Below are 15,047 nucleotides of genomic sequence, written 5' to 3'. Positions count from 1 at the left end.
GCTTTTCACCATTGAGTATGATGCAGAGAGTTACTCAGAAATGTGCACAGTTTTTCCTAGGTCCCTACTAGCAGTGGAAAAACAGCCAGGTCATGTAATTCCTCACAGACCAAGAGGAGGATTTTCATGGCTCTCACCGTGAATGTGAGGGATAATCACTGGAGCTGAGAAGCTGCCATTTCCTCCTCACCTTCCTCCTGCTCTGGGTTGTTTTTTTTTTATTATTTTAATAAATTTATTTTATTTATTTATCTTTTGGGCTGCATTGGGTCTTCGTTGTTGCACACGGGCTTTCTCTAGTTGCAGAGAGAGGGGGCTACTCTTTGTTGTGGTGTGCGGGCTTCTCATTGTGGTGGCTTCTCTTTGTTGTGGAGCATGGGCTCTAGGAGCATGGGCTTCAGTAGTTATGGCTCGTGGGCTCTAGAGCGCAGGCCCAGTAGTTGTGGTGCACGGGCTTAGTTGCTCTGCAGCATGTGGGACCTTCCCAGACCAGGGCTCGAACCTGCATCAGCAGGCGGATTCTTAACCACTGTGCCACCAGGGAAGTCCCTCTGGGTTGTTTTCTCATCAATATTATGTGGAGGAATTACATCAGCATCTTGAGAATATACCTTCAAAGGTTCCAGGACATCTCCCTCTTCCTGACCTTCATTTTTAAAACAAACATTACTGACAGTGTAGGAGGGTATGAATGAAGTTGAAATAGAGTCCCAAAGTGGCGGCAAACAGGAGTGAGGGACTAATTCAGACACCCTATAGCTCCCTTCCTCATTTCTACCTTTTCTCATTGTACCAAGTTCCCCAGTTGAACCATCTAATGATGATATCACTTCCTGGTTTTGACTCATAAAAAGAGATAGAGCTTCTCTGATGCTCAACATCCCCACCAAGACATTGGCCCCTGTATTTTAGTGCTTCCCCTCTCTTTCTTTACCTGGTTTTCTCTCTCTCTCTCTCTCTCTCTCTCTCTCTCTCACACACACACACACACACACACACACACACACACACACACACAGAGGCTGACTGATCTTTGATTTTCAGTAGAAGCCATTGGTATTTGCCATTCTGCTGTCACACTGTTGAAAAGACTTACAGTATAAGAGCTACCCTGTGGCCATCTTTCTTCCATCTTGGCTTACAGTTTTACATCAAAGGGATTCAGCACAGGGTTGTGGAAAAAACCCAGTCCTGAGAACCTGGCAGCCCAAGTTCCAAGTTTTTGGCTGAGCTCTATTACTAACTTGCAGTCTGACCCTGAGCAAGTTGTCTGTCTTTGTAGTCTCATTCCATCTTTATTAGCTGATCTTGAATATTCCTTTCAGTCCTGACATGACAAACTCTTGAACAGTCTTGTTCTTTTAGATGCTTTTTTCAATCTCTTGAACCTCCCGTTTTAAAAATGACTCCTTTCTGGCCATCAGACATCTTTGATTCCATACTCTGTACAGGTCCAACCCAAGACAATGTCTATAGGAGGGCTCCATCCCAGAGTTTTTTTGTTGGCAGTACTGCTCTTGATCCAATTAACCAGAACTTCTTTCCTGGGTCCCATGCTTTAGAAGGCCCTCTTCTGGCCCTCCTCCTCCCGCGCACACGAACAATGGTGGGTCTGTGAGTCCAAGGGTGTTTGACCACCTGTAACCTTCTTATCCTCTTCTAAACCAAGCTCTCCCTAACCAGGATGTCCAGAATTCCCTGCTCATGAAGCTCTGAGCCTACTTCCAGGGCCTGCTTGGGCTTTTGCTCCTCTCTGTACAATTAGGGGCAGACCATACTGCCCAAAGTGTAGTTAAGAGGTAGTTGTTTGTATAGTTTGTGTTTGGAGTTATGGACAGAACTTGAATATGTAGGGTATAGTCTGCACACTTATACACAAGTTTCTTTGAGGTCAGTATGAACAGAAGGGTAGGTGGCCCACTTAGGGCAGATTTGTGAAAATAACCATTTGTGCATTCACCTCAGGCTCACAAATATTAGAGATGGATCTGTTTGTGGGATACACTATCCTGCAAAGAGAGGCATAGAGAGGTCAAGAAGGGTGACTCTTCAAAGATTCTGTGAGTTATTTGTGGCTACATAGACAGACTCACTAACCGGTATGAGTGGGCAACAGAAAGAGAATGGGGAAGCTACAGACTTTTCACCTTTGGCTCTTGCTAGATGCAAGTTATCGACACAAAGGTAATTTATAATTTCTTACTGGTCTTCATTTTGCCAAACTAGAGTTATGATCTTGTAGGCACAAGATCATATTATATTGTGATATTGATATTGTGATATTATATTAATAGTAATGACAATAGGTTATTGAAGCTAATCTGATTCCTATGTTGACATTATTTCTCTCTATTTGCGTTGGTTCATTTTCCCTCAACTCCCTCCCTCACCAAAATAAAGGTCATTAGGTAAAGCAAAGCAATCTCTTTAGGCTGACCTAGCCAACCCTCAATTAACTTGTACATCTGAGACCAGAGTTGTAAGAAATGGTCTATTAACAAGCATGTTAATTCCAAACCTCTTTAACAATTTCTCACATCACAGTGTTTCTCAGAATTAGGAGTCAAGATTTTGTAAATTTGATTACTGTACATTATATCCATATGATATTTCAAAAGGACCAAGATGGAAAAGTATGTGGCCTTTAAAATGGTTTTAGTTGTAATTCTAGTCAAGCCAAAAAAATTAGCTTGGGAAAATTCTACCCGGTTTACAAATTAGTTGGATGTCATTGAACAAGATATTTACCCTCTTGGGGACTCAATTTCTTTAACTATAAAATGACGGGAAAAAAATTAAAAATAAAATAAAATAAAATGAGGGGGTTGGATTAAATGGTCTCTAAGTTTCCTTAAAAAAATCTAAGGTTTGGGCTTCCCTGGTGGCACAGTGGTTGAGAGTCCGCCTGCTGATGCAGTGGACACGGGTTCGTGCCCCGGTCCGGGAAGATCCCTCATGCCGCGGAGCGGCTGGGCCCGTGAGCCATGGCCGCTGAGCCTGCGAGTCCGGAGCCTGTGCTCCGCAACGGGAGAGGCCACAACAGTGAGAGGCCCACGTACCGCAAAAAAAAAAAAAAAAAAAAAAAAAAAAAATCTAAGGTTTTATGGTTGCCTATGATCTTATAAGCAATTATGCCTAGAGCTATTTAGCAGAGAAAATTGCAGAATGTGAAAACCTTTAGGACTTAGCTAAGAAATAAAAAGACCATTCATCAGGAAATGGGGTCAAGTTAGAAAGTAAAGGGTATAGTTGCCCGAGCAACTCTAATTTTAAAAGAAATTATTACAGAGTTAAACACAGGCCTATTCAGGCCAAGGAGAAGAAAAGAAACAAGAGCTCCATCTCTTCCTGTTGTTGTCCTGGAAGAGGAATCATATGCTAACTGCTTAACTTTCTGGAACAAGGCGAAGTATAAAAGAAACAAACATACACGATACCCAATTACAAGGTGGCTACAGATATATCTGCTACAGCTTCTTTCCTAGAGGTTTTTTTTCTTTCCTAGTGTTTAATCAAGTCTGAAAGTTTGAATGCCAACTCTCCATGGGTACTTCAGTGGCTACCCACAGCAAGCTAATTTTCCCTCCCTCTTTCAGTATCAGAAATCCTCTCTGAAGTCCTACAAGCACGATTCTAGGCTGAAGTTGGTATTAAAAGTTGGCGTCAAGCCCCCAAATCCTGTTAGTGATAATACGAGGAAGTAAGACATGCAACTCTGTTGTGAAACTAAATCATAATACATCAGACAAGAATATAAAACTACTTGGTCAGAGTGCTCAGCCCAAGGCTACAGTCAACTACTCCAGAGAATACAGAGGCCCCCAGAAGGAGGGGCCCTTTCATTCTGTACCTTCCTGCTAAAGAGGAAGTAAAACACTACACAGTTTGCCTTGGAAGTCTAACCATATTAAGAGAAACAAATCTCATACCTGACTTCCTATGCTTTGAAATTGATCAAAATGCAGGATATTGCAGGGGCAGGATGAAAAGAAAAGAGTAACAAAAGACTTGTAAAATCTCAGATCTGGCTAACCAGCTCTTGATTATATAAAAATTGTCTGTATTTCTAATAGTTATAATAATAAAATCTGAAAATGTGGGTTATAGGAAATCCCTGGAGGTCCAGTGGTTGTGACTCAGTGTTTTCACTGCTGGGGTCCGGGTTCAATCCCTAGTGGGGGAACAAAGATCCTGAAAGCAGCGTGGTGTGGCCAAAAAAACAAACAAACAACAAAGAATGTGACAATGTGAGTTATAAATATATACTGTCAATGAATTTTTTATCATTTTCTTATGTTCAGAAGGTTGTTTTCTGACAATCCAATTTGTTTCTGTACTTATGTTTCTGAAATCTGACTCGATTTCTTCTATGATATGTTTTTGCAAATCTCCTCTTCTTGTTAGACTATTTTGTTGAACAAAAAGAATGTGCTAACAACTGTGAGGAAATAGACATCCAGTATCTGTCCATTTTTTAACCTGCTTTTTTTTTAACCTAAAGAAAATATCATTTCTCATTAGAAGTTAGAAATCCAGAACAAACCACTGAAATATAGGGCTTCTGTGAGTACTGACTAGAGAAAGCTCTATAGTGAAGGTCTGATAAGGAGGAGAAGGGAGATTTTTCACATGACATTTTGAGCAACTTTAGCTATATTTGAACTTTGGAAAAGTTTCATGAACAGTTGCTTCTTCAGGAGACTTCACAGTGCCTATAACATTGTGCATTTTATCTAACAAATACCTATATAGTGTGTTTTATATGCCAGGCCCTGTAAGTGCTTTATAAATATAAATCCCTGATTTTTCACAACAACCCTACAGAGTAGGCAATATCATCATCATCATCATCATCATCATCACCATCCCTGTTTTAACAGATGAAGAAACTGCAGCACAGAGAAGTTAAGTCATTTGCCCCAGGCCCACAGCTGATGAGTGCGTAAGTCCACGCTCCTAGCCACCACACACTGCTCCTCTCAGAGGAGCTCATTATTTGAGGCAAAGGTGGAAGCAGAGAGTTAGAAAACTCTCTGTCCTGGGTGCCACAGCCCTTTAGCATGTCACTTCCCTAGGGCAGAAACACTGCTTTAACTTCTAGCAACCTCCACCTCTTTAACCTGGAGATTCTTTCTCAGGTTTGTTCCTCTTAGATGTTCTTAAGATAAAAGATATGATGAAGTAAACTCCGAAGAAGAATTTTTTAAGAGTAATCTCCAGAATGACCTTGCTTAAGAAACTGAGATTAGTGAGCTAAAGGAGAAAATAGCAAGATATTAATGGTGTCTACCGGATCTAAAACCTCTTAGTCACTTTTATCTTTTGCCTAAAATTCAATAAAATGGCTTTTTGTTGCTGTGTTTATAGGTTAATATGAATGACTTCCAAGAGAAGGTTTAAGAAAAAAGAGGTTATCAGTTCCTACAAAATATATACTTTGGCCAAAGACCTTAGAGAGCAAGGTCTTTCAAGCATTTACAACTAAGAAGTAGTACAAGGATGTTAATCTGAAGGATTATTTGTCATAATAAAAACTTTAAAAGAGCCTATTTGCCATCAGTTACAGAATGGTTAAATTAAAGAAAATCCTTGCAATAGAACACAAAGCAATCATTAATATTTACATGAATATATATGTAACATATCAAGTGAAAAAAGCAAGTTGCAGAACACTGTCATGGTATTATGCCATTTTTGTGGGAAAACAACATAAGAAACATTTGGTTTTGTATGTCTGTAACATATAGGCAGGTTTGGATACAAACCTGAAAAAATAGAACACACCTCTTAAGAGTGGTTATCCCTGGAGAAAGTGTTGAACGGGGAGGGGTAGTGGCGAAAAGGAGATAAATTTTTATTTTATAGACTTTCACTTGCTTGTGGTAGGTGAGATTCACTAAATGCACATGAATTAAAACACAAGCAAGCATATGGAAACCATTAAACAATTTGAGAAAGATTAAGAATCAATTATAAATAAACTGTGTAATAAGTTTGACAAAGTGAGCCATGATATATAATCACTTTGTGTACCAGTTTTTCCATAATTATGCATAAACTACTGTGCTAGCTTTACTAGACTTTTATTTTGCTTAATGCTATAGATTTTGAGGTTTTATTTTCATTAAAACTTGAAGAGGAAAAAATTATACCTTCCAAAGACTGATAAGTCAATAGTTAATGCACTAGTCTTTTACTTCTATATTTTCTTTTTAGAAACTCAAGTACACATTTATGTGGACCATCACCATATTGCAGACTGACTGGATGGCAGTGTGCTGTGATAAAAACAACATGGCCCAGAGTTAGAAGACTAGTCCAGATTCTATCACAGGCTCACTGGGTAATTACTGCCACTTAACGCCTGTGGGTCCCTATTCATTTCTCTTAAGAAGAATATATGATCCAAAAAGGCAAGGGAACAGTATCTCTCTTGGTTGACGAGCAATGAAATATATCTGCAATGCTGGCAAAAGCCTTGTTAAGCAGCTTACTAAGCGGTGCTGAACATGACATCTGCAATTGTTATAGTGTCCTCTTCTGGTCCGCAGCAGGTGTTTCTCTGATTCTTCCACATTCTGTTCAAGTGTCATCTGTGCAGTTGTGAGTCACTAGAGCCAGCCTTTCACCCCTCCCTGCCTCCCTCCCCTGCTCCTTCTCTACTCTGATATACGAGAGAAATGCCAAACCCAGGCCATCATATGCTCTGCTGCCCAGAAGAGTACAACCCAGTCTGTGCATTATAGCCAGAGTGATCTTTGTAAAACACATGCATAACCTTGTCGTCCCCTTTAAAAGTCTTTATTATCGATCCCCGCCATTTACAACCAAGTCCACACTCTTGGCCTGACATAAAAGCCTCTTTCTGTCATGGCTCCAGTCCACTTTTCCAGCCTCCTCTCCTGCCTTCTAACTCCCCACGTACAAAATCTTCTAGCCTTATGGAAATGTCTCCAGTTTACTGTTTGTAGGTATGCTCTTAACAGAAACCCCAGAGGCCACAAGCATTTCAGAATTCATAACTTTTTAGATTTTCAACAGGTAATCCCATGCATAGATAGATAGATAGATAGATGTATATGTATATATGTTACATAACACCCCAGATGATCTAAGGCATCAACTCGTATCAAACACATAAATGTCTCTGCAGCAAACCTGGAATATTCACATTACGTGTAATAAGGCCACAAATGGCCTCAGTCGGTTGGGGTCTGGTTTTGCCACTGAGCCACTTCCCTGGCTTCCTCCAGATCTATAATCCGCCCTTTTGCACCTGCTCTGTGCCTGGGAAACTGACCTATCTGCGCTTCAGCCCCACACTCCACTGCCCCCAGGTTTCTAATGGGATACGGCCAATGGGGAGCCCAGCAGGCTATCCAGGAGCCTGGGGTGTTTCCCTCTCCTGAAGGACAGTCATCTGGAGGCAGTTGCTCTTTAGGCAGTCTTCTTCCCATGACTCCTTCCTTCTGGCCTCCAAGAACCACTCTCTCCTCTCGTCTCCTAGGGACGTGTGTCTCGGGATCACAACTCTCCTGTCCCACTATCACATTCCTATCCCTGTGCCAGCACTCCCCCCACACCTTTGAATGAGTCTTTTTATTAAATCCTCTTTCAACGATCCCAATTTGAGAATACCATCTGTTTCCTGATGGGTCCCTGACCAGCACACCAATGAGTTCAGATTGAGTCAGGTTTTCCTGCCTAATGGATTAAGGAAAAGCTTTCAGCTTTTAGAACTTCTTGGATTTCAAAATTATATGTAAGATACTGTGAACACATACAATCTACTATTTCTTTCTTCTGTTTAATATATACTGCTCCTTCTACCTGGAATGCCATTCTCTCCTTGTCCAATTGGCTAACTTCAATTTAGTCTTTAAACACCATGTGAACTTCCAGTGAACTTCAAGAGTGAACTATCCACTGACCAATCCCCTGTAGACAGCACCTCATCCAATAGTCCTGGACACTTGTAAAGTCCCTGGAACAGCCTTGGAAAACTTATGTGAGTCTGGGACTTGAAGGGAAAACCCCACCCAAGGAAGTGATGGACTCACAAGTACTGTTACTGTTACATAGGTTAAATATATGATGAATGGAAGGCTTAACATTTCTTAATATTGCTGTATGATTCAAGAAACATTGGGGAGTGCAGTCATAAATAACTAAAATTTAGTGGTTTTAAATTTCATTTATTCACCCTCTTGTACCAAAGACTCACAGACAAAACACAAACAGAAATTTCTGAAAAATACTCATCCTTAGTATGTGCAATGCACTCTGGCATTTTCTAGCCTATTGTAGTCCATATCACTTTTTAAAAATATCAATCACACCCTAGAAATGGGTCATGCAATACACAGTGTGAAAGACACCAAACTAAACAGTACTCATTGACAAATGCTTCCACACTTTGTCAAACAAAGAACCAAAATATTGTAACCATGCTTTAGTTTTTTGCCATTTATACTTTCAGTTTGTTTCTCCCCATTTTCAGTTATTTGCTCTCCTGAGCAGGGGGAGGAATTCCTGTCCTAAAGCTGGATGACATCTGGCTAGAACCACAAGACGTGTGCTGACACAGAAACCAGAGCAGCGGGCAATCTGGGAGTTGGGGCTGTCTTAGCCAATTTAGAATATTTGGTCACCTTATCTGAGATTACATGTAAACTCACTTCTTCCAGTCTCTCAGAAGGCAGCTTGTACTGTGTAATTTTAAAAGAATTTTTTTCTGTGTTGTTTAATGATTTGCGTTAATTTTAAACAAGGGTTTACGAACTGTGAGCTAGTGCCAGGAAAATGTGGATCAATTGTTGCTTCCCTAGAGAAAGTAGCAGTGCTTTTAATAATAGATCCTGGTAAAGTATCTATAATTCTTCTATGACTTAAAAGTCAAAGCAAAATATGGATTGGGTAAAAGGATTTTTTTCTTTCTTTCTTTCTTTCTTTCTTTTTTTTTTTTTGGTGTGTATGTAGAAAATATACACAGGTCTGACTAAGGAAAAAAAAATTGTTCTAATTAGACTCTTGTTTGCATCAAGCCAGCATTCATTTAGGTGCCCTTGAAAGAAAAGGAGTTAATTATATGGACACTGTATCATTTAGGATTAACACTGGCTACATGTGACAGAAATCGAAAATAGTGGTGGATAGTAATCTTATCTTAAATAAGATAGTTTTAGCTCTCTTGTAACAGACAAGAAGTAGGAAGTCCAGAACTGGCATGGCTTCAGGATGTCAAAGGACCAGGGTTCTTTTCTGCTACCTACTACTGAGATTCCTGTCAATGCATATAAATTCTAGACAGTTGGAAGGAAGAAGCGAGGAGGAATTACACACACAATGTCCCCTACAGCCCATTAAACAGAATATCATCACAAGGCTATACTTAGCTGCATGGAAGGTAAGGAAATGTAGTCTTTTTAACAGGAGCTCACCTAACAAAGGAGGAAGATGGCAAAGACAGATATTGGGGAAAACAAGGAGTTCTTCCCACAATTATACACGACCTGAAATTGAGAAAACTTTAGGCTTGATTTCTGCAGACTCTGCCTCTCCTTCTCAAATAATCAGTCTTCTCCTTCTTCTTTAGTCTATGGTTAAAGGGAATTACAAACAGCACCAGTAGTTTATATAGCTTAGTTGATTACTTTGCCCCTATATGGCAGAGACTGCCATGCCAGGACAGCGTGTGGATGGCTGGAACTAGAGCCAATCAAACCCTAACCACAAGGCTGCGAAACAAGGTCTAGCTAGGAATCAGGAAGAGGGAAATGAATGCTGGGGAAGCAATCAACAAATATCTTACCACAATGTCTAAGAGGCAGCTCTACGGTAACATGTTCAAATCAAAATTCTTGAGCTCTCCGTCAATTTCCACCTCCAATGCGCTACCATCTACCTAGTCATTTAATCCAAAAACCCAAGTGTAATCCTTAAACCTTTTATTCCCCTCACTCCTCACATCCATCAGGCCCAGCTACACAATATGTGGGGCCCAGTGAAAAATGAAAATGCAGCGACTCTTGTTGAAAAATTATCAAGAATTTCAAGAGAGCAACAGCAAAGCATTAAACCAACTGTGGAGTCCTTCTAAGTATGGGGCCTGGTACAACTGCACATGAGGCCAGACCTGCATCCAATATAGATCCATACATTTTGTAAGTTCTACCTCTGTGATAGTTAAGTTTATGTGTCTATTTGACTGGGCCACAGGGTACTCAGACTTTGGTTAAACATTATCTGGGTATGTCTGTGAGGGTGCTTCTGGATGAGATTAACATTTGAATCAGCAGACTGAGTAAAACAGATTGCCCTCTCTAATGCTGGTGGGCCTCGTGCAATCAGTTGAGGGCCTGAATAGAACTAAAAAGAGTAAGAGGGAACTCCTTCTGTCTGACTATTTGAGGTGATACATCAGTGTTTTCTTGCCTTTAGACTCAAACTGAAACATTGGCTCTTCTCCGGTCTTGAGTCCGCCAGCTTTCATACTGGAATTTACACTATAAGCTCTCCTGGTTTTCAGGCCTTCAGACTCAAACTAGAACTGCACCATCAGCTCTGCTGCGTCTCCAGCTTGTCAACTGCAGATCTTGGGACTTCTCAGCCTTCATAATTACATGAGCCAATTCCTTATAATAAATTTCTTTCTTTTCTCTCTCTCTCTATACATCCAATCAGTTCTGTTTTTCTAAAGAACCCTAATACAACATCCAAAACAATTCTTAAATTAGTACACCTCTCTCCATCTCCGTAACGATATCTCTGTATCTCTGGTTCTGGACTAAATGGTATTGGCCACTTAACAAGTGCACCTGCTTTCACTTTTGCCCCTGCTTCAATGGTGTTCAATCAGAGAAGCAGAACCACAAGGATGGATGCACATACACACACACACACATGCATATATAAAACAAATATATAATATATTAAAATATTTTTATATGTAATAAATATTTAAATATAATAAAACATATTTCAAATACAGTATATTTAAATATATAATATATATCATATTTTATAACTAAATACATTTACATAAATATACTATAATCTTTTTTTGTGTGTGTGGTACACGGGCCTCTCACTGCTGTGGCCTCTCCCGTTGCGGGGCACAGGCTCCGGATGCGCAGGCTCAGCGGCCATGGCTCACGGGCCCAGCCACTCCGCAGCACGTGGGATCCTCCCAGACCGGGGCACGGACCCACGTCCCCTGCATCAGCAGGCGGACTCTCAACCACTGCGCCACCAGGGAAGCCCCTATAATCTTTTATATAAGTATAAAAACTACAAAATTTATATAAATATATAAAATACACATATATGTAAATACATATATATATACACACACACACACACACACACACACATATACATATGCATATGAATTTGTTATAGGGCTTTGACCTTACAACTGTGGAAGCTGATTAAACAGTGTATGTGCCAGCCCCAGGCTCTGGCACTTAAAGGGATGATGAATATAAAGAGGGAGATGTGAGGATCAACTGGAACCTGTGAGAACAGGCTTGAACCTACAAAGATAGACTCGGAATTACTGTCATTCTCTCACAACCTCTGAGCCTCCAACTTTGATGAGAGTATGTGTCCCGCTGGAGAAGCTGACGCCCTTAGTCATGGAGCTAAATATGATCCTGGCCCAGGGCTGAGCGAGGCTGAAGGAGAAAATCTGGCAGGACTTGTGAGCCAGATGTTGTCCCAGGCCAGTAAGGTGAGCCAGCAGATTACAGCAATGTGGGTGCATTGCAGTGGGGTCTTGTGCCCTGCTCTGACCTTCCAAGTGTAAAAGCAATAGGCTACTGCTTCCTTTCTGCCTTCCAAATAGCGTACAAAATGCTCCTTGTGAGGCTCACTACCCCTGAACCATGCAGGGAAGGGAATTCTGGGAAACATAACTCAGGTTTAGCTAATTTGACACCATACAAATCCTCCCCAACCCTTCACTTAACTACAACATAGCAGCAATAGATATCACTTAAAAATTCAAATCAGACCAGTTTTTCTTCTTAAAGCCTTTCAAATGCTTTCCCCTACATCTAGAATAAAATCCAAACTCTTTACCATAGTTTACAAGGCTGCACAGGATCTGACCCCTACCATTCTCTGAGCTCATTCATTTTGTACCACTTCCTCCTTGAGCACCATTCCTGAGCCTTCTACTTGTTCCTTAAACACATGGAGGTCTTTACTGTCTCCATCTTCACATGGCCTTCTACTGTGTGTCTATGTGTCTCTCTGTGTCCTTTTCTTAAAAGGCTAATCATCACTGGATTTAGGGTTTACCTTAAACCCAGGATGATTTCATATCAAAACAATTCATTATATCTGGAGAGACCCTAGTTCCAAATAAAGTACCATTCACAGTTCCTGGGGTTAGGACTTGAACATGTCTTTTTAGGGGACACAATGCAACTCATTACAGGTCTAATGAAAGATTCCTACTATGCCTGCTTCTTCTACTGGGACAGGATCCTTCAGAGATCTGAACTTGGGACTGACTATCAGGACCCCTAGTAAATGCTACATGCCACAAGAAATTTAGACATTTTCAGGTAGTGAAGAAAGGAGGATTTTTACATTCCCTGAACTATTAGAGAAATGACAGTTGGGATGTGGACAATAATTAAAGTTTGCAGGATCCAGAATTAGGAATTTATGTGATCACAAAGCTTCCAATGCACCCCTTGGGGTACACTGGGTAGCTGACTGCTTAACAATACTTAAAAATGTGGTAAACTGCCTGGATTTGTAAGTCAGATTTTTGACAATGTAACAGCTGGAAGGAGAAATGACCTTTGCGCTTGTGTTAAAACTTAAGCAGCTTTTTGCCACAAAGCATTCCACGTTGCTATTAGAAAGCAGTTTAGAAAACTCAGGCTTGTTGAAGAAAGTTGCTGTAGGAGGATTTTAAAGCAAAACATCACAGGAGAAGCTCAGAACTCCCTGTGAAATTGTGAGTTATCCTTCCCACTCCTTGCTCTTAAAGAAGTTATTCAAGGGGAGGAAGAAAGGGAACTGTTCAGGGTTAGAAATAAGGGTACAAATCCAGCCGAGCAGAGGGTGGAGCTCAGTCACCCAAGTTCAGATTTCTAACACCAAAGTCCCCTCATTACGGAGTAAGTGACTTCCTTACTTTGGATCAGAGAACATGCTAGAAAAATCCCTGGGCCTTAAACACGAACCATGACTACTGAATTTTTACCTAGCTGGGAAGTCAGTCCTAAACAAGACATCAGTAATATCTTACATATTTGCCCCTGGAATCTAGCAGCCGCTGGCGACAGTTTTACCATCCACAGCACCACTTGGGGGTGGAGGCTAAGAAGAGAAATACCTCCATATGTTCCCACTCTTGTGAAGATGGGTGTTTTTTGGTGGAATGTGCTTGTGAGAAGAACAGTCCTCCAGAAATTAAGATCCAGAAACAGGAGAAAGGTCATAGCATCAAGCTCTTCTGACACCATAAACAAAAAAGCTTGGTAGATACCATAGTTCTGCCTTCCCTCCTTGGTTAGCCTAGACCCTGGTATTATAATAGTTGGAGGGGTCTCCATAGTCAATGATGGTCCAGTGGTCAGCCCTGACTTAAGGGTGAACAAATGTGGTCAAAATCCTATATTGGGAATCCTGCCTGCATTTAGGGTAACTCTAGAACCCCAGTGCTACTGAATTTGAACCAACATATAGAGAGTGGGGTAGGATGGTGCTACCTAACTAGACCCAGAAATCCAATAGGCATTATCACCAATGGAGCTTTCGAGAAAATTTCCAGCAACGCTTTAGGAGATCGATACTAGCCTATGAGTTGGAGGTGGTCCAACTACTTTAAGTAAAATACAGCTCTACTACGTTCTACCTTCTGATCCCAAATGACCACTCCCCAACCCCAGCCACTGCCACCCTTCCCTCAGAAGCCATGTAGCAAAATATACAGAGATGGCAAATATTTTTCTCAAGGAAATACATGAAGAGGAGGAGAAGATTTTATTCACCAAAAATCCTCTTAGAACTATATGATGAGAAAGAGATTTTATTCACCTTAGAAAAGGAGAGCTGTCTTTGTTAGAAAAATTCTTTGAAAAACACGAATTCAAAAAGATGTATGCACCCAATGTTCATAGCAGCATTATTTACTATAGCCAAGATATGGAAGCAACCCAAGTGTCCACCAACTGATGAATGGATGAAGATGTGGTATATGTATACAATGGAATATTAACCAGCCATAAAAGAATCAAATTTTGCCATTTGTGACAACATGGATTGACGTAGAGTGTACAAATACTGTATGTTTTCATTTATATGTGGAATCTAAAAAATAAAACAAAGGAACAATTATAACAAAACAGAAACAGACTCACAGATACAGAGAATAAACTAGTCATTACCAGAGGCGGCAGTGATGGGAAGAGGGGCAAAACAGGTGAAGGGGATAAGAGGTACAAACTACTAGGTATAAAATAAGTAAGTTACAAGGATGTAATATACAGCATAGGGAATATAGTCAATATTTTATAATAACTTTGTATGGAATATAATCTATAAAAATATCAAATTATTATGCTATACACCTGAAACTAATATTGTAAGTCAACTGTACTTCAATAATAAAAAAAAATTCTTTGATAATTGGGAGTAGAAACTGACACCTGAGGGATACAGATTTTGGTAGATTAGTTGCAGGTGACCAGATGGTTTTATTGGTTGCTCCACAGGAGGAGGAGGAAGAGGAGAGAGGAAAGATAAGAGGTGGGATGAAAACAGTAGATGTAAGCTCTCTGCTAGGCCAGTCACTGGGGGGGCAGGAACAGGCTTCAACAAGCATTAAAGCTCAATGTGGGGGCTTCCCTGGTGGTGCAGTGGTTAAGAATCCACCTGCCAATGCAGGTTCGAGCCCTGGTCCGGGAAGACCCCATATGCCACAGGGCAACTAAGCCTGTGCGCCACAACTACTGAGCCCATGTGCCACAACTACTGAAGCCCGTGCGCCTAGAGCCCATGCTCTGCAACAAGAGAAGCCACCACAA

General features: G+C 40.7%; 1 long non-coding RNA gene across 1 annotated transcript in view; it reads right to left on the bottom strand.

Moving 5' to 3' along the window:
- Window positions 1-15,047, bottom strand: part of LOC132518969 (uncharacterized) — a 140,193-nt gene that overhangs the window by 118,806 nt on the left and 6,340 nt on the right. The gene's annotated exons all lie outside the window — the stretch shown is intronic.

This window comes from Lagenorhynchus albirostris, chromosome 1, assembly GCF_949774975.1.
Source record: "Lagenorhynchus albirostris chromosome 1, mLagAlb1.1, whole genome shotgun sequence".
Classification (NCBI taxonomy): domain Eukaryota; kingdom Metazoa; phylum Chordata; class Mammalia; order Artiodactyla; family Delphinidae; genus Lagenorhynchus; species Lagenorhynchus albirostris.
This window is presented reverse-complemented; position numbering and strand designations above follow the sequence as displayed.